This window comes from Lissotriton vulgaris, chromosome 5 (genome assembly GCF_964263255.1).
Source record: "Lissotriton vulgaris chromosome 5, aLisVul1.2, whole genome shotgun sequence".
NCBI classification, from domain to species: Eukaryota; Metazoa; Chordata; class Amphibia; order Caudata; family Salamandridae; genus Lissotriton; species Lissotriton vulgaris.
In genome coordinates, this window is record NC_141693.1 from 1,601,607,179 (window position 1) to 1,601,634,089 (window position 26,911).

At 44.9% G+C, this 26,911-nt stretch overlaps 1 protein-coding gene across 2 annotated transcripts in view; it reads right to left on the bottom strand.

The window, feature by feature from the left end:
- Nucleotides 1-26,911, bottom strand: part of DHRS1 (dehydrogenase/reductase 1) — a 305,506-nt gene that overhangs the window by 215,141 nt on the left and 63,454 nt on the right. The window lies entirely within an intron of this gene.

A 26,911-nucleotide genomic window follows, 5' to 3' on the forward strand; every position in this document is an offset into this window, starting at 1 on the left:
CAACGCAGCTTTTACAACGCTGGTTCCATTACATCGGATGCTATTACTACGCAGGATTTTACATAGCAGATGCTATTACAACGCATATCATTACATCGTAAGTATTGGTAAGTATATAATTTTTTTTAATTTAATATTATTTAATTAATTTAATTAATATTAATTATAAATAAATATATTTATTTATGTTTTTTAATATTATAAATTAAATATATTAATTTAAGTAATTTTTAAAATAAGTATGAGTATAGGAGTATATGTTTTGGGGTACTGAGGTATATGTTTTGGGGTATAGGGGTATTTTTAGGTTTTAGGGCTGGGTTTGGGTTTTGGGGTACAGGGATATTTTTAGGTTTTAGGGCAGGGGTTGGGTTTTGGGGTACAGGGGTGTTTTTAGGTTTTAGGGCAGGGTTTGGGTTTTGGGGTACAGGGGTGTTTTTAGGTTTTATGGCAGGGTTTGGGTTTTGGGGTACAGGGGTGTTTTTAGGTTTCAGGGCAGGGTTTGGGTTTTGGGGTACAGGGGTGTTTTTAGGTTTTAGGGCAGGGTTTGGGTTTTGGGGTACAGGGGTGTTTTTAGGTTTTAGGGCAGGGTTTGGGTTTTGGGGTACAGGGGTGTTTTTAGGTTTTAGGGCTGGGTTTGGGTTTTGGGGTACAGGGGTGTTTTTAGGTTTTAGGGCAGGGTTTGAGTTTTGGGGTACAGGGGTGTTTTTAGGTTTTAGGGCAGGGTTTGGGTTTTGGGGTACAGGGGTGTTTTTAGGTTTCATGGCAGGGTTTGGGTTTTGGGGTACAGGGGTGTTTTTAGGTTTTAGGGCAGGGTTTGGGTTTTGGGGTACAGGGGTGTTTTTAGGTTTCAGGGCAGGGTTTGGGTTTTGGGGTACAGGGGTGTTTTTAGGTTTTAGGGCAGGGTTTGGGTTTTGGGGTACAGGGGTATTTTTAGGTTTCAGGGCAGGGTTTGAGTTTTGGGGTACAGGGGTGTTTTTAGGTTTCAGGGCAGGGTTTGGGTTTTAGGGCTGGGTTTAGGTTTTGGGGTACAGGGGTATTTTTAGGTTTTAGGGCTGGGTTTGGGTTTTGGGGTTCAGGGGTATTTTTAGGGTTTATTTTTTTAAAGTACGACTTAAATTAAATTAATTAAATAAATTATAATTAATTAAATGTATTAAATGAAATTAATTACAATTTTAAGATTAATTCAATTATATTAATTAAATTAAATTAATTAAATTTAAATAATTACTATTATAAAATTTATTAAATTAAATTAATAAAATTATATTAATTTAATTAAATTACATTAATTCCTATTTAAAATAAATTAAACTTATTTAAATAAATTATATTAATTACATTTTTACAATTATTTGAATTATATTAGTAAAATAAAATTAATTAAATTAACTTAATTACATTTTTTTTAAAAAGTTATACTTACCTATACTTACGATGTAATGGTATGCGTTGTAATAGCATCTGCTATGTAATATCCTGCGTTGTAATGGCATCCGATGTAATGGAACCTGCGTTGTAAAAGTTGCGATGTTACAGCATGCGTTGTAAAATAACGCGTTGTAACATCATAGATCCGCTGAGTGATAATGTGGTGGTGCGGGGTGGTGCTGGGTGGTGCTGTGGTGGTGCTGAGTGGTGCTGAATGATAATGGGGCGGTGCTGAGTGATAATGTGGTGGTGCTGAGTGGTGCTGTGGTGGTGCCGAGTGATAATGTGGTGGTGCTAAGTGATACTGGAGTAGCGCTGAGTGATGATGTGGTGATGCAGAGGGCAGAAAGGCACAAAAAACGAGTCTTAACAGAGGGCAGAAGGTCAGATAAACAAGGGAAAAACGAGTCTAACAGAGGGCAGAAAGGCACTAAAACCGAGCCTAACAGAGGGCACAAAGGCACAAAAAACGAGTCTAACAGAGGGTATAAGGGCAGAAAAAAAGGGAAAAAAACGAGTCTAACAGAGGGCAGAAAGGCACAAAAAAACAAGTCTAACAAAGGGCAGAAAGGCACAAAAACGAGTCTAACAGAGGGCAGAATGGCAGAAAAACAAGGGAAAAAACAGACTTGAATGTAAAAAATAAAAGTACACTGGGAGGGGGGAGGCACACTTAAAGCCCTGGTACTAATGAAACTGTCTCCCCACCTGTCATTCGGTTGTTATATAGTTTTATAGTATGTTACTAAATCTCAAAACAAGTTATTTGCAGCTGCGCTTAATCTGGCCACAAACGGAGAAAACCAATGCATTAAATTTGGGAATCAAAATCAGTACTGTAGGGAAACGGCCACCACAAGCTATCCACTAACACTGAATTGCTAAAGGCAAAACTGGCATTCCAAAATAAGTTATGCTCCACATACTAGAACAAGCGAACGTAACTTCTGTTTACGCAAGCAAATTAGCATTTTTTTTAAAAAAAACAATGCAGTGTCGGAGTTAAAAATACTTGCACCTAGGCCGATTTTGTGCACAACAGACAAACACAGAATACTAATACTTGGTGAGAACCTTTGGATTCTGCCTGCACTGCGATACAAACTGGGAGGCCAGGTAAATGGCAGAACGTCACATCAGCGGAGGATCTGGGTTAATAAGGCAGCAGGTTGGCTTTTCCCATCAAAAGTTCCAAAGCGTCCTTGTTCGCTCAAGTGTGAAGGTCTTTTTTAAAAAACGAGTGAAGGCTGAGGAACGCTGAGGAACGCTGGAACTCAACATCTGCAAATCGCACCAAGAAAATACAGTCAAAAGAAATAAATGTGCGATTGCTGTTGTTTTTCGAAAGAAGCGGGACAAACAAGCCATGCCTGTGTGACAGTCGGAAAAGGATCGGCATGGTCGCACATTAGCACAATAAACTGCGTCTTGGTGGTAGTAAATCCATGACCTGCTCTGCTTTTCAAGGATAGACGAACTGGCAAACGGGGTAAAGGGGAGGCTCAGAAGCAAGATCGTGTGTCAGGCGCACAGAGGGGATTTACCGGCAAGGCTTTCGACGCATGCTATATGAAGCAGTATGAATGGCACAGGGATCTTTTGCCAAACAGTACAAGAAGGGGTTGCAATCAGTGCATGGACCGTGCTTTGCCAGTAAAGCTTTGCCCAGTCCGTGGAGGTGCTTTGCCAGTCCACGGACTTTGCCAGTAAAGCTTTGCCCAGTCCGTGGAGGTGCTAAATACCAGCAGCAGCAGGGATCTTTTGCCAAACAGTACAAGAAGGGGTTGCAATCAGTGCATGGACTGTGCTTTGCCAGTAAAGCTTTGCCCAGTCCGTGGAGGTGCTAAATAGCAGCGCTCCAGCACACTACCACACTCTCCAGCAGTGTCTGCGGTCCAAATCTAATTTAATGGCTGGTCGCATTGTGCAGGCTGTTTGCAGCTGCAGACCCCCGCTGGCTACCAAACTGCTGCTTGCTGCATGGGCAGCTGGCTGGGTCCACCTATGCTGTTGGTGATTGGGCCAATGAAAACATGAGTGAAGACTCCCTCGAAACTGCCTTGGTGTCAGTGAAATGTCCGCGGTGTCGGGTAAAACTTTGTGGCCAGCCCCCAAGCCTGCTGCAAGTACTGCACGCTGCCAGCTAAGCTTTGCAAAGTTTGTAGGTGCTAAATAGCAGAGCTCCGGCAAACAGCTGAGGCGCTATCAATGTGTGACAATGCATTTCAGTGTGGTGATGTGGACTACCACACTGAACTGCATTCATTTAACCCATTGATGATACTAGGAGTACGGCCCGAGGGCGCCCCCTGCTCAACAGGAGCACTGGGCTGCCGTTTACTCGACTAAGACTAAGCACTAACAATAAACAAAGGTGATTAAATCAGAGCTGGATTCACCTGCTGCTCGAAATGCCTGAGACATGCAGCTGCGGAGGGAGCGTCCTACGCTGGCTGGAGCTTTCAGCGGGAAGGCTCTGCTGCGGCGGGCTCTCTCCTCATTTCAGGTAACAAGCATTGGCGGCCGCACAAGCATTGGCGGCCACGAAATTAAATAAATACAAGCAGAAACAAGCGAAGGATAACGGCGTGAGCATGCACCTCAGCTGTACGGGAGCAAGTCACGCTGTGCGCGTTTCCATGTGCCGTGAGCATGCACATCGGACGTCTAGGGAGCTCGTCATCACCTTCTGCGTCGCCTGCTGTTGCCGAGCCTGATCCTCAGCTGTAAGGAAGCAAGTCACGCTGTGCGCGTTTCCATGTGCCGTGAGCATGCACATCGGACGTCTAGGGAGCTCGTCATCACCTTCTGCGTCGCCTGCTGTTGCCGAGCCTGAGCCGCTAACCCTGCACACCTGAGGAGGAAAGACCGGCCTCGGGAGCAGCGGGGGACTCCTGAGTCAGCCCGGTGAGTAGGGGGGGGGGGGGGGAGGACGTGTAAATACTGTGTTTTTGGTGCATCAGGCTAGCGAGACAGGAGAGGGGCACTTCGAGTGTGTGGATGCGCGTGTGTGACTGTGTGTGTGTGCGTGTGAGCCCGTGAGTAGGTGGGGGGGTGTGAGGGTGTGTGTATGCAGTGTGTGTGCCTGCGTGTGTGTATGCAGTGTGTGTGTGCCTGCGTGTGTGTATGCAGAGTGTGTGTGTGTGTGCGCGCAACTGAGAACTGAGAGAGGCATGGCGGAATGAGATCGGAGATGTGCACGGCTCCAGGAGGCTCGGCGTGCGCGTCCACGATGGGCAATCGGCACTCGTGCACAGCTCTGTCTCCGTTGAGAGCGAACTCCGTGACAATAGGTCTCGAAGCCGAGACCTAAAAATGAGAGTTTGTAAACGTGAACTGAGAAACATTCCTGCCCTGCTCTGATGACAATGCAAATGGTGAACTAGGAGGCACGTCTGTGGGCCTGTGCACGTGTGTGGCATAGATTCTTATTATAGATGAAGCAACAACACCGGCTGCCCTCAGGGGCAGCACGTGCTGCTCTTGTTAAAGCAAGGAGCATTGCATTGGAAAAAGAGAGCACTCCATCTAAATCACACCAGCCTCAAGGGCGAGCATGGGCTCAGAAAGAGAAGCACTTTGTTTTTACTTTCTCTCTATCTCTCTCTTAGGCCAGGCCCAGTTTGCATTGTTCTGGTATTTAACCTCTTTTTAAGTATGCAGTTTATTTTTCCAAGTAGTGTTAATGTCAGCCCATTTGCAATGAGATGCCTCCATCTCCATCTGAAAGACTATCTCTGCCTCTCTCGCCCTGTCATTGCCTACAAAACAAGCAATATGTCAGGAAATCAATTTAGTTTCACAAGTCTGACAAGCACTATGACATGTGATACCATCTAACATACCTGGGCTTGTGGCTTTTCTTTTAGCACTTTCTTTATGGGCTAAAAACCACAAAATGCAAATAGAAGTTGGCTAAAATGCCACAACAAACCAAATGCTGCATATGTAACACTGAGCCATGTGGCAGCTATGTTTTATAATTTTAGTAAGAATTCTACTCTATTTTGCAAACTGTGTGCTTCATAAGTAAAACTAAAAGTAAACTCTTGTCACATATTTTGGGACGGTTCACACTTTCATTAACGTAATGCAGTAAAACTAGCAATCTTCAATGCAAATATTTTTTTCTTTTGTGTAGCGAAAAGTTTTATGCCGAGCTTCACAACAAAGGTGCACTATGGAAAGCAGCAACACAACCTTCCCTAAAACAAAGAATAAAAAAAGGACAGGTGGCAATATCCAGAGTAACATCTCACAATTCCCTCACACATACAGAACAGGTGCAACACAAGTAGCTAACACACATTATAGAGGGAGTAGGGATTTAAAGGACTGTTGTACGATCTCCATAAACCGGCTTAGACATGAAAAGAGTAAAAAGCTGGAAGACAGAGCCAAACCTTCTATTGAATTACCATATGTTCAGGAACTCGTATAAGATGATGAATCTTTAGCTACCTAAGTTGGGTTTGCTTCATCAGTGGGTTCAACACCAAGCACTGAGAAACATACAGGAAGGCTACTGTTCGATGGTTGTACAGTTTCCGAGTTATACGTCTCTAATTTTGGTGATATGCCCCCTCTTATGTCCTCCTTTTGTTAAATTGTTGGACTTACATTTAAATTATGTGGGTAAGCTTAAAATGCTTTTACTGATGTTCCCTTGGCAATATTAAGAACAGGACAATCAAGCAATGGACCCTTTTTATTTGGTCCATCAACATTTTTCGGCATTCAAATACTACCTCTAAGGAGTACGGTGTCTTTCCCAGGAATACAGGTTCCTCATATCATATATCATGAAAGTCCCTATTTCAAAGGGCATCTTTATATCCAATATATCATTGTTTTAGTTTTTTCATATGATCGGGCAATAACAGTGGAAACCCCCTACTTCATGTAGCATGGGAATCTTGGGCAGAAAAAGTGCAAGCCTCCTTCCTACAAAGGACAGATACAGATAAAGTAGCAGCAGAAGCTTTCTCAATTGCAAGACTGGCACAAATTCACAAAAGCAGAAGAGGAGTTTGAAGCTTCTCTAACATCACTCCTAAAGCATGGAACGACCTACCACTACACGCCAGAGCCGCCGCCTCTCTTCTTGAACTTCGCAAGATTTGAGGACCTGGCTCTTTGACTAGTCCTCCTCACCTGCGTACAAGGCTAGCTTCACACACCTGCTCAGTGCCAGGATACCCTCACAGGTGATAGTGCACAATACAAACATCCAGAACGCAACAGATGTTGCAGCAGCAGTGCAAGCTTTGCTTCCTCCACAGAACAGGTACAGCATGACAGTAACAAAACAATCTTCCCTCTATCACAGAAGACAGCAAGTGCAATCTTGCACTCCTCACACAAAAGATCAGCACGGCAGACTACACCAAGCTTCCATCCCTTACAGAACATGTACACTTAAGGCATGAGGACACATAACTTTCATACATTTCTGTGGAACAGGTGCCTAACTCATGGAGAGGAATGCATCGATTGGTGAGTTAGTGAATGAATGTACTAGTTCTGACACCATTCTTACTTAGTGATATTCCATGTGGGCATTCTGAAATTCGTGCTACTGCCAGTCGAAGACCTTCTGTTTGTGTTGATTCTTTGATTTTCCACATATAGAGATGTGGTAGTTGGGTAACAGGTCACTTATTTGCAGCTGCCCATCAAAAGCCTAACTATGCTCTAGACAACCACACAGATGCCCACCTTTACGAAAAGGCTTTGAATGCACGCGCACCTTGAGCTGTGCAATTCTAGCCCTGGTGCTGCACCTGTTTAAAATGGCGAGGGCCCCCAATGGGAAACATTGTACACTTTTAGGTCAAAGACAAGAAAGGTTTTTCTACATTGTACAGCCTTAACACAGGTATTTGACGTCGTAGCATGAGTAAGGCTCCCGGTTTTCCATTTCAACAGATTTTTTCATATAAATGCAGACGGAAAACTTTTTTTCCTTTGTCTGTATTTATAAATATAAACCGAAAAATACTGACAAACCAGATTTCGTCAAAGTGCTTCAGCCCAAGATTGCCTAATCTGGTGCACAGAGGAATGGAGCTGCACTCAGCATGTGCTGGTCTCATAGTTTGAGAGTGCTTCACTTCATTCAGGTAAATTTGGGCAGTGTTTCACAATAGGGTGGCCTAATCTGATGCAAAGAGAAATGTGGCTGCCATCTGCACATGAAAGGCGCCCTACTAAAAGGGCGGAATCTTTGTACAGAATTTGACACTCATTTCGCAGGTCATTCATCAGGACCCCTGTGGGGTGCCTGGGGCAGTCATCCCCATCCGGCTTTCTCTCCCTGTGTCACTTCTGGGTGGGTGCTGGGTCTCTTGGTCTAAGAGTGCTTTGCTTTGTTCAGGTGAGCTGGGCAGTGTCGGAGCCTGTTGCTCCTGCCTCAGAGTGCCTTCTCCTATTGAATGTGCAGTACTTTACCTTGGTCAGTGCTTTCAGCAGCCCCTTGTCTTCGGTTCGCTCCAGAGGGGAAGGGGGAGGGCGCTGGCATTGCTTTATTGTAAACACAATTTTGCAGCCCTTTTGTTGCAGGGTGAAACACTTTTGGCCAGCTAATCAATTTAAATACTTTCTTTGAGTAATCTAGGATGCTGCATCGGAAAATCATCATGTGATTCTGAGCATATCACCTAATTTCCACATGTCTGTAAACAGCGCATATGAACAAGTAAATGTAACTGGTGCTCGGGTAAAGCACTCCAAGACCTCTGGGCCCAATTCCATTGTACTTTGTGTTCGCTCTGGGGGGGGGGAGAATGTTTCCGATGTTGAAGCATTTCACACCCACCTCCCCATAAAAATATGAACACTCACCTTGCGTTTTACCATGGTATAAATAGTGTACGCTGGAAAATTATTATCTCCTACCTTTAAAACAAAATAGAAGAAAAATCAGCTAAAAAAAATTCCTGTGTTGGTCTTAATAAGCCCAGAGAAGTTATTCCGCAATGAGAAAAAAAAGAATGGGCTGCTCCCTCAAAGACTCAGCTTGACATTTGACCTCTGTCTTTTAATGCACAGCACATGTGACAAGATACAGGGATGTGGAATTCCTATAGCCCAACCAACATATTGTTTGCGTTCAAGGGCAACAAGTTTTCATGTCAATTTTGTCGTTGGGACAAGTAGGCCCAACCCTCTACAGCACAAACCCTTTGGCTGACAGTTTACAATCCCACATTAGGGGTCAGGGAAAGGCATTGTCTGCAGTTAAGGTAATATTTTTGTCAATGTTTTCATACTGTTTAAACTTGTATTTATGGTTCATTGATTGAAAGCCTTTATTATTAGGACGAGCACCAAGTAAATGTTGTAAGCCCAGACTGCACTACTGACAGTGGTTACAGTATAAAAATGTGTACATACATTTTCAAAGCTTAGCAATATGAGGCTATGTATAATGTTCTCAGAATGCTCTCTGATTCGATGCAAATATTTGCAGAAGCTTGAGAGCAAGATTGAGGATTCTTTTCTTTCAAAATAAAATGTTCCCAAAAAATGAAAGTAGGGAAAAACATTGTGCTAAACTACAGTAAAAGTTTAGGTACCATTTAGTAATATTTGTTGATGTATGCCAGTATTTCCAAAAATATTCATAATTGAAATTCAGTGTAAACAGCTCCAATAAGATTGTGGGAAACAAAAATAAAGAAGCATTGGCAAAGCCAGTAGGTCGGAGGTCGGAAATTGGTGGTCAGCTTTTTAGTTTTGTCAATGTGTCTCTTGTTTGGCATAGTTTTTGTAAAACCTTATTGGTGTGGGAGCTGCCAGGTCCTCACCATTACAATAAACATTGGCAACATTGGCAAAAGCAAAAATTGCTTTTGGTCTCAAAAAGCACTCATTATCACTCATTGTCACAGTAGTCACAGTAGTCACAGTAGTTCCTGGCACTGAACAAAACTACTTTGTGTGCCGATATTCTCCTTGTGAAAGAGAAGAATGCTGTCACTCACAGTAAAGTCAGCAGATACAGAGAGAGAGAGAGAGAGAGAGAGAGAGCGAGAGAGCCGTACAGGCAGAATTTTAATAAACAGAAAAGCTCATGGTTAACGCCAGACCTAATTAAGGGCCCATTTATTAAAGAAAGTCTCAAAAGTGCACCCATGGTATATGTCATTTCATTAAGTTCAGATATACGGCTTTCGTAAATTCACAATAATTTACAGAAGTAGGGCAAGACATAGTACTCCTAGAAAATATTTGTGATCTGCATTTTAGCATGAGCAAATATGCATGTGTAGATTTGCTCATACGAAAATCTGAGTGTTTGCAAGTTTACTTTCCCTCCAACCACTTTTTTCCCAACTCTGGAAGAAGTTTTACTTCTATCATTGTCAGGAGTAAATTACCAACCTTTCTCAGTATGAGAAAAGATTAGAGAAGAGTTGGTGAAAACCTTTAAAATATGCAAGACTCAAAAGGGCATTCCGACCCTGGAACTGTTGCTTACCAATACCTTCAGCCCCAGTATGTAGATCTGCGAAAATGTGGCAACATTAGGAAATAGCTAGTATTCAACCCCTACTATGCAATGAGCCTTGGCATAATCAGAGAGGCTATATCAGATCTCTTATTTCATGAGATTGCGGCCTTAATTTGTCGCCAGCCCAAATGGGACATGTGAATTTTGTTACAGGACAAGTAGATTTAGGTAGCAACCTGTCCCAAGGAAAAGTAGATATTTTATTAAAGTCCACACCCCTGAAGATAAGAACACGATTTAAAGGTTTGTTTACAAAAAGCTAGTTCTATCCTCCTCTCTGGTCACCAGGGTGTACAACTCTACAGTAAAGGTTTCATATTGGAAGTTACTTAAGGTTGTTTAGGCCTATGTTCTCTTTCAATAAGTTTTTCAAAGTTTTCAGATGAATATATTGTGTTTACTTAATTTGAGGTATATATAAATATATCTAAAGCTATAACAACTGAGTGCAAGTGTGCACTATCTATTTAAATACATGTGAAAAAATACTAGCTGTGGCGTCTTCTTTTGTTTGCGACAAAAATAACTGTGGATAAATACAGATAAAATGTTAAAAAAGAAATACCATAAAACTGGTAGCCCTAATCATAGGTGATAAACAAGCATTGGAAATGCAATAGGTCTCGCATTAGGAAAGTTTGAGCTATTTGTCTTAGAAATGACATTTTTTTAATTTATGTGTTGTTTTTTAAAATAGCTAAATTAATAGCTTTGTCATTTACAATGCCAATAGTTATAACTTTCGCAAATGTGACACCTATAGCATTTGTAATGCAACATGTTTTGTATTTACGTGACTTAGATGTATTGATATTATAAATAACAATGGCTTTTAATAATTAATACTTAAATAATGTATTTAATTTGTAATGTCAATAGCTTAAACTTTTGTAAATAACTTTTGTGAAGATTATGTTCAGTGTTTTTTATTGTGACGAAAATCCAAGAACAGAAGTGAAATATTAACATATTTTTGTGATTTGTAATAAAGCTTGAAAGCTTGAAAACAGATTGAAACATTGAAAGAACATATTTGAACCAATGATGCTGTAGTGGTGCTGAGTGATGCTGTGGTTGCGCTGAGTGATGCTGTGGTTGCGCTGAGTGATGCTGTGGTTGCGCTGAGTGATGCTGTGGTTGCGCTGAGTGATGCCGTGGTTGCGCTGAGTGATGCTGGGGTGGCGCTGAGTGATGCTGGGGTGGCGCTGAGTGATGCTGGGGTGGCGCTGAGTGATGCTAGGGTGGCGCTGAGTGATGCTGGCGTGGAGCTGAGTGATAATGTGGTGGTGCTGAGTGATAATGTGGTGGTGCTGAGTGATAATGTGGTGGTGCTGAGTGATAATGTGGTGGTGCTGAGTGATGCTGGGGTGGTGCTGAATGATGCTGGGGTGGCGCTGAGTGATGATGTGGTGATGCTGAGTGGTGCTGTGGTGGTGCTGAGTGATGCTGAGTGATGATGTGGTGATGGTGAGTGGTGCTGAGTGATGCTGGAGTGGTGCTGGGTGATGCTGTGGTGTTGCTGAGTGATGCTGAGTGGTGGTGCAGAGTGGTGCTGTGGTGGTGCAGAGTCGTGCTGCGGTGGTGCAGAGTCGTGCTGCGGTGGTGCAGAGTGGTGCTGTGGTGGTGCAGAGTGGTGCTGTGGTGGTGCAGAGTGGTACTGTGGTGGTGCAGAGTGGTGCTGTGGTGATGCAGAGTGGTACTGTGGTGGTGCAGAGTGGTGCTGTGGTGGTGCAGTGTGGTGCTGTAGTGGTTCTGTGGTGGCGCTGAGTGGTGCTGTTGTGGTGCTGAGTGGTGCTGTGGTGGTGCTGAGGTGGTGCTGTGGTGGTGGTGCTGAGTGATGTTGTGGTGGTGGTGCTGAATGATGTTGTGGTGGTGCTGAGTGATGTTGTGGTGGTGCTGAGTGATGCTGTGGTGGTGCTGAGTGGGAGATGGGGAGAGGGATAAAAAGGAGAGCAGGGAGAGGGAGAGGGAGAGGGTAAAGAGAGGGAGAGAGGAGAGAGAGGAGAGGGAGGGGAGAGAGGAGAGAGGAGAGAGAGAGGGGAGAGGGAAGAGGGAAAGGGAGAGAGGGAAAGGGAGAGAGGGTAGAGGGAGAGAGGGAGGGTGAGAAGAGAGGGGGAGGACGAGAGCGAAGGATGGAGGGGAAAGAGAGGGGAGGAAGAGAGGGAGAGAGAGAGGAGAGCAGGCAGAGGGGGAGATGGGGAGAGGAGATAAAGGAGAGCAGGGGGAAGGTAAGAGAGGGAGAGAGGAGAGAGAGGGGGAGAGGGGAGAGAGAGAGAGAGGGAGAGGGTGAGAGAGGAGAGAGGAGAGAGGGAGAGGGAAGTGAGCGAAAGTGAGAGAGGTAGACGGAGAGAGGGAGAGTGAGAGAGTGAGGGGAGGGAGAGAGAGGGAGGGAGGACGAGAGGGAAGGAGGGAGAGGAGAGGGATTGGAGTGAGAGAGGGAGAGAGAGAGGAGTGAAGGGAGAGGGATAGAGGAGGAGAGAGTGAGAACCATGTTATCGACTCCAGCACCATAAAATACCAGGAAGGCACGTTTGGTTTAGGAGCTTGATGCATAATAAAAAAAGAAATCACAGACGTATTACTCCGCTTTAAGGGAGCAACACTTCCAACATTATGTAATTGCCCCTCTGTCAAACAGAGGACTGTAGTTTGATGTCCATTTTTCTTTGGTGTTTGCCTCGAACCATCTACATTAACATGGTGTTTCACACTGAACATTGGGACTATAATGTTTTAAGAAGGCCACTCTTCCAAAAAGAAAAGAAACGCTTTGTATTTGCCAGAACACAAAAGAAACCTCTCAGAGGCCGTCCACGAAAGCTATTGTTTAGTAGACAACGTCGCAGAAATCAACCCCCTAAACCCGGTCTAGTCTGCACGCAGAGGTTCATACCTCACACAGACTTGTCAATCCTTCGAAAACCACCGCCAGAGATTTATAACATCACATTATCTCGGGCTTCAATAATGCACGAGCCGCGAGGAAGGCTTTCGTCTGCGAAGTATGATTTCTTTTTTTAATGCAAAAAAAAATGGGTGTATTACCACGCAGAATATTCAGCTTGAGTGTCTTGTCGCTTGCTCCCTGCAAAGGATGCCGCATTTTACATTCACAAATGCCGATTTTCAGGGAGTGATGTATATCAACAAAAGGACCTTCAACACAACAACGGCCGCTACACCAAAACGAAGACGACCTCAGTGCACATTTGAAGGCAGAAAGCTAACAAACAAAGCAACACAATACGTATCAGGATTTCAAATCATGATCTGGCCAAAACGGTATCGTATAGAAAAAGTTCTCTCACACCCAGATATTCAATGGTGCGCCCTGTGGCCAGGGGGCTACTGCCTGTGAAGCAGCCGGGACAATGCCCGGGGCCCTGAGGGGGCCTTGAACACTGATTAATGCTGTGTTTTCTACCGAATTAACAGGTAGGGGCATTTTCATTACTGCTGGGACCCATGGCACCCTACTACCCCATGGCTACACTACTACTGCTTGTGGCGAAAGCTGTGCACATTCTACAAGTACCTTTAGTACATTAACAGTAGCAATTCACCTCCCTGACCATTAAAAGGCAAACTAAAGAAATCCAAGCTCGTCGCCTCCCAACTGTTCAAGCAGTGGCTGACGCAGCGGACTGTCTACGGGAGGCTGCCTCCGTCACTGAGCCTCATGGAAATTGGCAAGGAACGGCGCTCATAAATCTATCTTTCAAGTAACAGATTTATTTGGATTTTAATATTGAGCTAGTTAAAAATAGACGAGACAAACTTTTTGCTGTTGCCGAAAAAGTCCTCAACCTTAGATGTCATTTCCCCAGTGTCACCCCGGCTCTCATCCCGTGAGACTGACTTGCTCATTTTTCTGCAGGGCAGTGTGGAGTAAATTCTTCAGCTATCAACTGTGAATCATACATGTAGGTCAGGCATCAGTATGGTGAGGTCACCAGATTCCTATCAAGGGTAGACATTGCAGACAGCCTCGCGAGTAACATCAGCAATGCGGATATCGAAAACAACTCCAAGAGTAACGCTGAAGTTTGCACGTGTGACAAAGAGTACTGAAACATGGGTCTAAATTAGGAAACCGCAAATAGGAATATAACACTAGAGTGCAAAAGTGTGAATACAGAGGACACCACAAGAGTAGAACAAACACTGAAAAGTGCTAGTCTGAGCACGATACCAAAACTAGCAAACAATGTCAATCTGGAAACAAGAAAACAAACAGAAAAAAAAGGAAGGCAAACGGTAATCCCTACAAAACAAACAGATGATGACAAGAAGTAAACTAATGGAAAGAATGACTAGGAAACCAAATTCCTATGTGTCAATAGCCACTGCTAGTTAAGGCGGCCGTGAAACTGAAAGCACGGCCGGTCAGCCGTGAAAAAGCCTCTGATGCAATTAGGGGAGGAGAATGGCTGGGCTAAGGCAGAGCGCAAAACCTTTGATGCAGGAGGGGGCGGAGCGGGAAGAGCTGCTGGTGGCACCAAGCTGACGATTTGATGCTGTGTACGCGCATTTTAACTAATTGCGCTTGCGCATTGAGCTAAAAGCGCACATGCACTGCATCAAATCGCCAGTGTAGTTTAACTCTGTTTAAGCCCCTATAGTCTCCAAAGCTCAATGCGCATGCGCATTGACAGGCGAGACCTAAAAAGGAGGCTTTGTGGAATGAAGTATTTGCCTACGATCGTACAGTTTGAGCAAGCAGGGAAGCCAGACCTGATCCCAAATTTTCCAGTCTCACAGGCCTCAGAATCTTCAGGTGAGTGCTCCAGACACCTCCCCACTCCCATTGGGTGGTCGTATTAGATACTTCTTTCACAATTGGGCTCACTTGTCTCAGGATGCTTGGATTTTAGAAACTGTTCAGGGTTTTCATCTAGATTTCTTTCAGGTCTCCTCTCTGAACAGACGGCCCAGGCAGCTGTCTTCTTCCTAAACAGAACGCGCTTTTATAGATTCAGAAATCGAAGAATTGCTGCAGAAACACGGAATAGCACATTGCGACGAGGGCCCTCACAGTTTCTGCAGCAATATTTTTCTGGTTCAGAAGAAAGGCGGAGGTTACAGGTTGGTACTCAATTTGAAAGATTTCAATCGCTACATGGTCTACAAACATTTCAAGATGGAGGGTATCCATCTCTTGGCGGATCTTCTGAAACAGGGGGACTGGATGGTCCGTCTGGATATGAAGGACGTCTACCTATCAGTTCCGATTTTTCCTCCACATCGGAGATTTCTGCAATTCCAGTGAAGAGACCGGTGGTACGAATATTTGGTCCTTCCTTTCGGACTTTCCTCGGCACCATGGTGTTTCACCAAGGTGTTGAAGCCAGTGGTAACCTACCTCACCGAGCAAGGGATTTGCATGATCGTGTATTTTAGTCGATATACTGATCATGGCGCAAACGCTGGAGATGGTGGCACAACACCTGCGCATGACCATTGCTAGGTTGCAAGATCTTGGGTTTGTGGTCAACAAAGCAAAATCCGTACTGTGTCCATTGCAGAAAATAGACTTTCTGGGTTTTGTCATAAATTCTCACGTGGCTCAGTTGAGTCTCCCCCGTTCCAAACTGCGAGGCATACAGAAGGAACTACGCTCTCTGTTGTCCACACAGACAGTCTCAATGAGAGCAATTGCCAGGATAGTGGGTCTCCTGGCGTCATCTATTCAGGAGATCTTTCCGCGTCCCCTTCACTATCGAGCCCTTCAGAGGTTAAAGATTCAAAATCTGCAGAAGGGTCTCTCGTACGAAGACCTGGTTCCTCTGTCATCGGAGGTCCGCCAGGAACTTCGGTGGTGGCTAGGCCATGTGAAAGCATGAAACGGTCGGGCCATTTTCGGCTCCCTTCCAGAAGTTGTCATAGAATCCGATGCCAGCCGCTGGGGCTGTGGGGCGCGCTGCAGAAATATTTCCACAGGAGGGTGATGGTCCCTTCAGGAACTAGATCTCCACATCAATTGCCTAGAGCTGCTCGTCGGCTCATTCGCGATCAGGACTGTTTTCATAATGTTAACCCCTTTCCCCCAGCATGAATTCCGCCGCGGTGCCGGGTAGGGGGTGGTGGGTGGGCATGTCGCTGTGGTGCTCATGACGGCTCCCGGCCGTCATAAATAACGGTGGGCGTGTGCTCATGACTGCCGGGGACCGTCTGAGCTCCGCCCACCGATAAATTCTCCCACACAGGCAGGGAATTAACATCGCGTGGGAGGAGCGGCAACGTTCAGACGGCTCCCGGCGGTCATGAGCACACGCCTACCGTGACTCATGGCGGCCGGGAGCCGTCATGAGCACCGAAGAGGTTGAGAATAAAACCTTTTTAGAAAAACAGTGTGAAAGAAGTTTAAGGGACTACTTCCTCCCCCTGGAATTAAAGAAAGCATCCTACTTGGCCCTTACAGTTCATCATTAATGACTGTAAATGGTATGTTTCAATGACGATGAATGATGTTCAGCAACCACCAGTTCCATGCAGCTGTAAAAGACAAGCCACCAGCATCCCTTGAAATATAGTATGGTTCTCCTCGGAGGCCTTGCACTAAAGTTGCAGCCCATGCATTACAGCGATTATACCCAGAGGCACTGGGATTATGAGATTGTGCAACCGCAGCGATTTTCACATAATTATAGATTTGCCAGATAGTCAATCATCTGCCACATAAGCTGCTGATTTTAACAAAACAAAAGTTTTTATAACTCAAACAGTTCACTAGTTACTAAAAATCTGCGAAACGTGTTGCTGCGCACTAAGGGCCCTTGGCAAAGGAGCACTGCTCACCGTTTTAAAGTTTATTGCTCACTTATCACTTTAGTTCAGAAAGGTGTTATCATCCAAATATGTTTCGCCAAAATATGTTTTATTTGTGAAAAAGTACCATTGTGAATTTTTTCGGTAATTCTTTTTTAACTGTGTAATAAATCTCTGATACCAATCCACAGACACCCACAAACTTTTGGTTTGCTAAACACTGTTTAATATTATTTCCCCACCATAAAAATGTTTTGCTGTGGGAATTGGGGACGTGTATTGTTGTCGAGGATGAGGAGTACCAGGTTCTAGAAATATTTTTCAGGAGGGGGTCCTTACGCCTACAAAATTTTAACGAGGGGGTCGAAGTGGGTGGGATCGGAAGGGCACGGCGTGCCCCTACTTATTTAATTTAACAAAGTCTGTTCCTCTACTTCTTCATTACAAAAATGCGACCCAGGATGGCAGGAATACTCCAAACGTAAACAATATTACAGGATCATCCAGGCCTGTGTGGTGCATATCGAGTAAGGCCTCTGCAGTTGCCAGGACCTCCTCCCCCTTCCCCACTGTATCTGTGGGCGGGGGCCTGCCCAGCAACACTGTAGGAACAGTGTTGCACTGGAGAAGTAATCAATTTGCACGAAAAAACAGCTACCGCTGATGGCCCAGCTGTGCAGTGATTTACACCTCATTTAGTGAGGAGGCCACCTGCCTGCCCTCACTGTGGCCAATACAATGGTCACATCAGGACACGTTGGCGGCCCCGCCCTTGACCTCATCTGCCCTTTTTTTCCTGCTCACCCAGACTGACAATACCATAAGGAAAGGAAGAAGACTTAGGGCCCCATTAGGATGTCGGGCAGATCGCCACCGCCATGCGGGCGGTGGCCATCCGCCCGACATCCTTTCCCGCCCGCCACCCATTTCCCCCGCCATATTACTATAGCGAGGGGGACCGTGGCGGATGGAAAGACCGTCCGCCGCTTTTCTATATGGTGGCGGTGTCTGTTAGACCACGCAATCCATATTAGGAAGGCAGCGGGAACATGCTTTTCCGTGGCGGCAAAGGCATGCTGGAATCTCCTGCGGGGGCCCGTTGCAGGCCCCCAGGGATTCTGGGAGGTGGGGTGGCGCACATGGGGGGTACCTATGGTACCTCCCTGCACTTCAATGTACAACGTGGCAGGCACCGCACAGCGCCTGCCACGTTGCGCATTGAAGTGCACGTTGTGCATTTTTAGCATTGCGACGGGCGTTGCTTTTAGCACCGCCCGCCACGATGTAAAAAATGCGGGATGCGCCCGCCAGTGTGGCGGGCGCATTCTAATGGGCCCCACGGGACCACCGCCCTTATGGTGGGCGGTCCTCTTTTACGTCGCGATGGTGGGCGGACCTAATGGCCCCCTAATGTGGAATTCGTGGCAGACTGTGCCCATACCTTGGAGCTTTTTTAAATAAATCTGGAAAAATTGTAATATCTTAGCTGTTTTCCTTATTATATTTTATAAAATAGGTACTGTTGCTCTGTCTATGTTCAGGGATGTGGTCTCTTTAAAAATACTATTTACCCCTTTTCTAAGGATATAACATAAAAGCCGCCCGAGGTGTCCAGTTTGTGACACCCAAGCACCAGAGCCCCTTGTGGACCCCATCCAGGCTCTGAATGTGAAAACAAATAAGCCCAGGCTGGTGTACTGGGCATCGGAAGGGAGGCTTTTTTTGTTACTGGAGGCTGCAAAACCAACCCTCAGTAACAAAACCCGCAGGGCTCTCCAGCACAATGACTCTCTTCTCACTCTCAAAAACGCAAGGATCACTGCAGGATTCCTTGTAAGCCCACCAGATTTCAGGCAACAATAAAAGAGTCAAGATGTATACCTCTGGTGGTTGATCTTCCTGTTGGTGAGAGATTGGAGTATTGTCTATTGCCAGTTTTGACTCATCCATTGTAGCGCAGAGAACTGTATTTCATGGGCAAAGCTCAGTGGGTTACTGCTTTTTTTCACAGAGATCCTTTAGTTACTTGCAGTGCATAACGTACAAACATAATAAATCTAGCACCTTGAGCCATGACCCGCCATCAAAGAGCTGCATGCAAACTGCATGGCTCACGTTTGAAAGTTATGTTTTTTCCCCAGTCATTCATTTTCCTAATACTGCTAAAATTGATTTGTTTGGGAAGAAATACATTCTTGTTAGAAAATCCAACCACTGTGTTACATTTTGAATCCTCAGGTTGTGCTTATCCAGATCTTTAAAAAAAATGTCAACCAGCATTGATGGCATGTGAATCCTAACCTTGTAGCCCCTTTTGTCTTGTAAACATTTTCTAAGCATTGATTTACACACTTATGATTCATTGTCTCTGTACGTGTGCATGATGTAAAGTGCTCCAAGTCCCTCACTGGTATGAGAGGTACAGTAAAAAGATTTAAATACATGTGAGAGAAGGGCAATGAGAGATGAGGGGCAGTGTTGGAGGGTGATAGTGAGGGGAATCCTTGAAGGGCCCCAACAAGATTGTCATATACTGGTGCACCATAAGGTCATCATTTACTGTGCTCTAAAAGCAAATGCAATGGAATACATAATACAATGTGTTGTAGAATGCACCATTTATGTAATTTTTTCCAACATTTTCTTGGGGCGGCAATACCCTCTCCCTGTGTCCCTTTTCCAGCCGCCAGGCTTGCTTGCTTGCTGCGTTTGCACGCATTACACTGTGCAGGCGATGGACAAAAATTTGGGAGGGCTGATTTGGGTTCCCAGTTTGGCCCTGTCTGGCACTAAATTAAAAGTACCCCATTTAGAAAATGAGATATCTAAACAAGCATTGGCAAGCCAATAGGTCTCTCTTAGGTTTGTGATTTTTATTAGCAACGCTTTACAGCCTAACTGATGTAGTATTGTGTCACCACAAAAAAATAAAGTTGGATGTATCCTTCACTTCCCAAATGAAAATATAATTTTGCATTTTACTCTCATGAGCTCTCTCAAGGTTTTTGTGGGTAGGAGAGTTAGCAAGCGGACAGTTCAAAAGGTATCATTAGCTGGACACTTGAATACATAATGTTGATGTTTAAGCAGCTAGCTGGCCGACATGAATGCGGAGGAGCCCTTGTGGGTTTCTGTGAGTCAGATCAGATTTTCTTGAGGAATCCCTTAATCTTCTGAGCCCTGCTTATGCCCTTTCTTGCTGTCCACGAGTACACCAAAGGCACACCTGTGTACACGAAGAGCACGGTTTTCATGTCCTCAAAGTTTGAGGCAAAGAAAACACTCATTGATTTCAAAAACAAGGAGTGTAAAAGCTAAGGTAACCATGTCGTTCCTGCTTATACTTTGCACGCTTTACATAATCTTTCATTGCCTATGAGTGTTTGCTTTTTCCAGAATGTTATTACTTTTTTTCAGGCAGTGCATACTTTGTATTGAGTCACAGCCAGGTGTTTATAATGGGGCAGAATTGGGTTGTAGCTGAAGGCAGTACAAGTGTCTCTCAGTGGGGCAGAAGTGTGCTCAGGGAGGATAGGATGTGGCACTAAGGCCAGAGCTACCAAATCTGGAACTGGGGAATCAGGCTTCATGACCAGTCCACCAGACCACTCTCCTGAGGAAGCACATTCCCCTACTAGACCTTAGAAAGCCATACTAGACCATAGAAGTCCTGGTCCCTTAGCACCAGCAGGTGGACCCTACTGGTGGTCTGTGTGGGTTAACCTTGAAGACCTGTCCACCACAATCCATACTGAAGTTCAACTAGAGTCTAGCGGGCAGGCCTACGAAGCAGCACACCCTACAGCAGCAGTGACTTTCTCACTGAGGTCACAAGACCCTTGAGGCCAGTCCCCCTCACCCATTGGTGCCTCCATTGGCCTTGTTCCAGCTGTACTAATGCAACTCACCAGGGATTGGCAATGCAGGATTTGCACGCACACCAGACTAACGGGCATTTTTACAAGGGCCTCGCATCATGCTTGCACCATGGAACGCGGTAAATGCACAACACAAATCTGCAAGTCATATTTATGAAGCCATGCAAAGCCGCTTTGCATGGTTTCATAAATATGGAGTAATGCAACACAGCGCAAATTGCTGCTTTGCCTTACTCTGCGCAAGGGAGGCGTTGCAGTGGGTGTTCCCACTTAACTCTCACTTTTTTTTTTACGCATTCCCAGATTTACAAGGACTTGTAAACCTGGGACTGATTCCAAATCTTACGCCTCCCCAAGGGAGACACAACAAGGAGAAATATCTTTATTCCTCCCTGTTTTCCTCTTTCTCTCATGCAGTCTCTGGTGGGTGGTATTCCTAGACACCTATAGTGCTCATGGAGAGACAAAGGAGGAAGGTGCATAATAGTGATTGCAGAGAATAGTAGCCTGAAGGAGAGAAAATAACTGATTGAGATAATCTGAGGACCACTACCTATTTTTGACTCTACCAATGTTTAAGTCTCAAAATTTCAGAATTTATGCATCTGCAAATCTGATTGCTGTCTAACTTGAGTAGTAATTACACAAACAACTCATAAAATAGTTGTATCTATTTACTCTGATACTGCGAAGAGCATCTGCAAAACCAACATGTCTGGGTTGTTTTAGAGTGCTATGTCTAGATACAATAACAGGAAACTAAGAGGCATCTGATGCTGGCTTCATGACATGTTGCGAGAAGCATGTAAAAAAACACATGAATGCAATTTTGCATTGACCGTGGGGCACGGAATTATGTCATCAACAGTGCTCCCCGACACGTGGGGCCTCCTGTCATCGAATCTCAAGCCAAATTTTATGTCCAGAAATGGTTAGAAAAAGGGAGAAGTGCTGATGAAAGAAACTACATGGCTCGGACATAAATGGCTTATGATTCCACTTATATGCGTATTTGGGACATTCTGTGATTGAAAACGTATCCCACATTGTAAATGTATTTTAATGTCAATACCTCATATTAAACTTCAAATAAACGTTTATCTATTGGTTGCATTAAATAACGTTATAAGCTGTAACTCGTCAGTGAAATGCCAAACATACTAAAAATTGGGATGTTTTGCTCTTTCTAGCGACACCTGACTCCGCCCACTGACCCAATCCTCTGAATATTCCCACCCCCTAATGGTCCACCCACAGTTCCCCTACTTTTTTTCCCCACTTCGACCACTGGGTAAATGTAGCTTACAAGGTAGACATGCGGTATGAAGCGCGGTGCAAAACACTTTATTAAGAGCACCGTACACCTCAAGGAATGGCCCGGCAACTCCAGTAAGGGCACTCGGAGTCCTAAAGGACCACGCGGGAGGAGAACCACCGGCCCATGTTTAGTTCCTTTGCAGTTTGTGTCTTATAGAGCTTTAAATGGGAAAATATAAGTGCAGGTACTCATTAAATTGAGTTAAGGGTGTGGTTAGTGGGCGGGGTTAGAGGCGGGGCGAGAGATGATGATACAAAGACACTTCTATTGAGTAGTCATTTTGCCCTTGAACTGCCCTTGATAGTAGTCTCAAACTTAGGATATGTGCAGATTAACAGCTACATATGCTAAGAAAGGGTGGTGTGAAGACTTGTTTGGAACAAGCCCTAAATCATAATGGAAGGAGCTTGTAAACTATGAGAGCATCCAATCCATTTCCAGTACTATTCGCACCTACAGGCTAATAATCAGTGCGTCCCATAACCAACGAGATGCCGGCAGAGCATCATTAATAATAAGTTCTACACCACTCAGACTCGCAACGCCCATTGGGTTCAAAGGGCTACAGGCCCCACCATCCCCCCAACCCCCCCTCCCCCGGTGTGTCAGCCCAGGCTGAGACAGCTACACACAGTTTTTGAGCTTTTGTAGGCTGGCTGGTATGGCGTCCGTCTTATCGCGGCTGCACCACAGCTGCACTGAGTACTTCACAAGTCTTTAAAAGACCATTTACTTTCTAACAAGGCTGTGTTGTGTTTTCACCCCTTCTTAGAACCCCTGGATCTCTACTCTGCCTATTGCTGGAAGAAGACGCCCCCCCCCAAAATTTTAATCAACCCTCTCACCCCTCCCCCCCCCCAAAAAAAATGTGGCGCTGGTTGCGTCACAGACACCACTTGCAGGACATACCAAAACACGTGAGAAATGTATTATTGTAAACAAAACGTGTTAACTCATTACATGAAATGAAGGGTAAACACAAAATGTTAATGTTTCCTTTTAATATTTGCAGCCTCCTAATGTCGTACTCTTCCTACTTGCTTGACTTAAGTGAAATCCTTAGAACTTAAAGAGTGCGCACACATACACACAGAAACGAGCATTCCACGCACTTCTTTTCAAATACCCTTTAAGTGTCCCGATTCTCTTCCTCTATAATCTAATTTCTCTGACAAACAATATCAGGCAAACACGAACACATAAGCAGACCAATACACACAAGGCTCCCTTCGGATAACTCCTTAGTTACTTCGCAGCTAGGGTGACCAACCGTCCGTAAATTTCATGGACTTCCCGTAATTTGGGCCTCTTGTCCGTTAAGGATTCTTTCACGGACGCCTTTTGTCCCCGATTTCAGTTGCCCCCTGCAAGCAGTCTGAGAGTCCAGTAAAGCAGAGCGCTCTGGACGAGGGCGAGTTGGGACTAAGACATTTGAGCAGCCGATCCCCTCAGAGACCAGGAAGACCGTCACCCAGGCCCTCGTCACCAGCCGGCTGGACTACGGCAACGCCCTCTACGCCGGGACCACCGCCAAGCTCCAGAAGAGACTCCAGCGGATCCAAAACGCCTCAGCCAGACTCATCCTCGACATCCCACGATCCAGCCACATCTCCGGACATCTGAGAGACCTTCACTGGCTTCCCATCAACAAGAGAATCACCTTCCGCCTCCTCACCCACGCACACAAAGCCCTACACGACCAAGGCCCGAGCTACCTCAACAGCCGAGTCAACTTCTACGCTCCCAAACGCCACCTCCGATCTGCCAACCACGCCCTCGCCGCCGTCCCCCGCATCCGAAGAGCGACTACAGGAGGAAGGTCCTTCTCCTACCTGGCCGCCAAGACCTGGAACTCCCTCCCGTCCGACCTGCGCCTGACCCAAGACCACCTCTCCTTCAGGAAGAAGCTGAAGACCTGGCTGTTCGAGCAGTAGCGGCACCCCCCCTCCCCAGCGCCTTGAGACCCTACGGGTATGTAGCGCGCTTTATAAGTGTCACTGATTGATTGATTGATTGATGCACACGGCGCCGCTTACCGATCACTGGCACAGCGCTTAGATCCGCAGTAAGGGTTGGAACCCATTCCTGGCATGTGACACGTGTCACTCTGTCATGTGGCATATGCCACAGCTGATGTGACATATGCCGAAGATTTTTACATGGTCTTTTATGATTATCATTTGAGTATTTCCAAATGACTATCTTTCACTCTGCTAAAATAAATAAATACTTTAAAAAAAGAAAAACAATATAAAAATAGACTTTCCCCAGGTGGGGTTTGAACCCTTGTCAATAAGTACTCAAAGACCATGTGAACTGCCCCTGTACCATCTGTTCTGCATACATTATCTCAGCCCAAAGCCTTTGTGTCTTTCAAAAAGGGCGATGTCCCTTTTCTGGTTCCATGCTGGTTTTCTTACAGCATGCCACAAATGTACACTTGATTTTCGTTATTTATAAACAAAGAGCCCTTCCTTCCTCCCATTCTGGCACTTGGCCCATGCATTTAGTTTTCTTACACAACCATTCCCAAAGTCTCATTCCACAAATTAAGGGATTTATTTCATAGCAAACCTGCCCCCCTTCCAGGTGCCAGTGCATGTCACAAATCTCTGACATGCACTGGCTTGACTTAAAAGCACACAAATCTCACAGACACTGCTAGGGGTGATTTACAAAAGGTAATCTTTCATTTGTGGAATTTAGAAAATAAATTAAAAAAATTAATAAAAAACGATTTTCCCCAGCTGGGGATTGAACCCTGGTATAAAAACACTCCTAGAGGCTGTGAACTGGCCCTGTAACAACTGTTCTGCATAGCTTTTCTCAGCCCAAAGCCTTTGTGCCTTTCAAAAAGGGTGATGTCCTTTTTCTCTTTCCAGGCTGGTTTTCTTAGAGCATGCCACAAATGTACACTTGATTTTCGTTATTTATAAACAAAGAGCCCTTCCTTCCTCCCATTCTGGCACTTGGCCCATGCATTTAGTTTTCTTACACAACCATTCCCAAAGTCTCATTCCACAAATTAAGGGATTTATTTCATAGCAAACCTGCCTCCCCTTCCACGTGCCAGTGCATGTCACAAATCTCTGACATGCACTGGCTTGACTAAATAGGACACAAATCGCAGACACTGCTAGGGGTGATTTACAAAAGGTAATCTTTCATGTGTGGAATTTAGAAAATAAATTAAAAAAATAAATAAATAACGATTTTCCTCAGCTGAGGATTGAACCCTGGTCTAAAAACACTGACAGCTGGTGTGAACTGCCAGTGAGCCATCGACTTTACTGGAATTTTCCCCAGCCAAAAGCCTAATTGTCATAAAAAAATGATGTCAGTCCCTTCTCTATTTCTATGGTGTTTTGTTTAGATGCTGGAAATGCACTATGACTAAGGAGGCCATAGTTCTCCCAGGTACTGCTAGGGGGTGATTTACAAAGCCACAGCTTTCATTTGTGGAGTTTAGAAAATAAATAAATAAAAGATTTTTCCCAGCTGGGGATTTAACCCTAGTCTAAAAGCACTCACAGTCCCTGTGAACTGCCAGTGAGCCATCAACTTTACTGGAATTTTCCCCAGTCAAAAGCCTAATTGTCATAAAAAAATGATGTCAGTCCCTTCTCTATTTCTATGGTGTCTTGTTTAGATGCTGTAAATGCACTATGACTAAGGAGGCCATAGTTCTCCCAGATACTGCTAGGGGGTGATTTACAAAGCCACAGCTTTCATTTGTGGAATTTAGAAAATAAATAAAAATAAAAATAAAAAAACGATTTTTCCCAGCTGGGGATTGAACCCTGGTCTAAAAGCAGTCACAGCTGCTGTGAAGTGCCAGTTAGCCATCTGTCTTACTGGAATTTCTATCAGCCAAAGGTCTATTCATCATGGAAAAATTATGGTGATCCCTCCTCTTGAGTTCAATGCTTTATAAACAAATAACCCTCCCTCTGTTTCACTCTGATACCAGCCCATAAATGTATGCTTATCACAAACTATTTCTTTATAAATTCTGCCAAAATGTTACTTGTATGTTTTTTTTGTTGGTTTTTTTTGGTGTTCAAACTGCTTTATTGAATAAAATAGACAGTACACTGCTTCGTGTGCCTACAACCCGGAGGCTGGCAGCGTGATGAGCAAGCAATATTATGAATTTATAACAGGTATGACACAGCTGTGGAACCGGCATCCCGGGGGCCCGGTAGCGTAACAGAGCAGCATACAGTAAGTGTCTAACATCCAGTGCAACGAGACATGAGTCTGAGAATGTGGTGCAGCAGAACAAGGTTTTTTTTCCCTTTTCTAACAGTTTCCAACTTTAAACAATAATGTGAGGTCTCATGGACCCACTCTGGAGTGGAATTCTGGAACAGCAGGGTAGCATTACATATCAAAAAAGTCTTTCAATGCTATGCCTTGACACATTAATAATTACGGTAGAGTATAGTCATCTGGAGAAAAAGGGTGAAGTGTGGTGCCATTGTGTAATGACGAGTCTGATGTTAGGGGTGAGTGGATTTGTCAGAGCAGTAGGACGTACAGGACAAACGAGGGTCCGGCAGCAACATCTGCGTATGTAGTGTCAGTGGATAATATGCGAGGGAGGTGCCACGCAGGTATATGGCCGACAGGGCAACGTGTAGGGCAGCGTGGTAGAGCGATAAGTGGGGAGTGGTGTAAGCGTTAGTGGGCAGTGGTCTGTGGGAGTAAGTGCTCTAAATGAAGCAAGTCACTAGTAGTTTCCTCCTCTGGAGGTTCGTCGTCATCCGACTGGGCAAGCAAATAGCCTATGGACTCCATATATCATTGGGTCGGCTAGGGATCGGGAACAGTTCAGCAAAAGTGGTGTGTTGTTCCTGACAATAAGTAATGTCTGCCAACCAATCCTTGAATTTAGGGGCTCTGCCTCTACCCTAGCGACAAGCTACCCGTCGTTTCACCAAAAGCAGTGCAATATCTACGAATTTCCTGCAGGATTTAGGAATATGAGGCGTGTGC